The sequence below is a fragment of the Plasmodium inui genome (assembly GCF_000524495.1).
Source record: "Plasmodium inui San Antonio 1 unplaced genomic scaffold supercont1.99, whole genome shotgun sequence".
Classification (NCBI taxonomy): domain Eukaryota; phylum Apicomplexa; class Aconoidasida; order Haemosporida; family Plasmodiidae; genus Plasmodium; species Plasmodium inui.
Window position 1 is genome coordinate 27,755 of NW_008481933.1, and position 892 is coordinate 28,646.

Genomic DNA, 892 nt, shown 5'->3' on the forward strand with positions numbered 1-892 from the left:
TCAAGGTTGAGGAACTCACAAGGAATATTTTAACCACCCCCTAAAAAAAGGTTGATACCATGGTCTACACCCATGAACCAAACCCTAAGCATGCAACCGGGTGCAGAAAGGGGTTATGACCCCCCTAGGATGACCTTCCTTCCATAGATTAGTTCTACCCCGAACAATATGTAATATGTTCTAGTGAGTCCATATTTAGTCTACATTGTGTTAGAATGTGTACCATCTTCCGTTTTATGAGTCTATTTGTCCTTCCATTATTAGTGAATCCCCACATGTATGGTTGTTAGAGGACTAAGATTGACCCAGGTGGGACAGTCAATAGAACCATTCTAACACCATAATTATTGATGAGGAAGCGTCTTAGACAAGGAAGAATTGATCTATGAGTCAGTCTAGGAAATGGACCAACTTTGACATCATCCATGTTGGGATGTCCCTTCCTTATAAGGGGTGGTACCAACAGAATGACCCATAACCAACCAAAAGGGGTCCGATTTCGGACTTAGAGGAGTTGTCATTTTATCATCTAGGATTGACCTGTCCCATAAGAAAAGTAAGGAACCACCCCCTGCAAGGGTGTCTTATTCCTTAGTAAGGTGAAGCGAGCCCCCCATTTGTGGTGTTGTCTGATAAGTAGGTTATAGGAGTACCCCCTAAGAAAGGGTCAACTGGAACAATCATTTCATCAATCATTAGATTTGTTCTATGTTTCGATCTATCATTATTAGTACCGTCGTGAAGGTGCATTATCTATAAGAAATTATTTGTGTCGAAATTGAAGTGACCACAATATCAACCCCCCCAACAAGTATGAATAGTAACGAGGACTAGACTAACAACCATGGATTAGACAACAGGAGAAGTTGTTTTTTGTCAAAAAATTGGATGA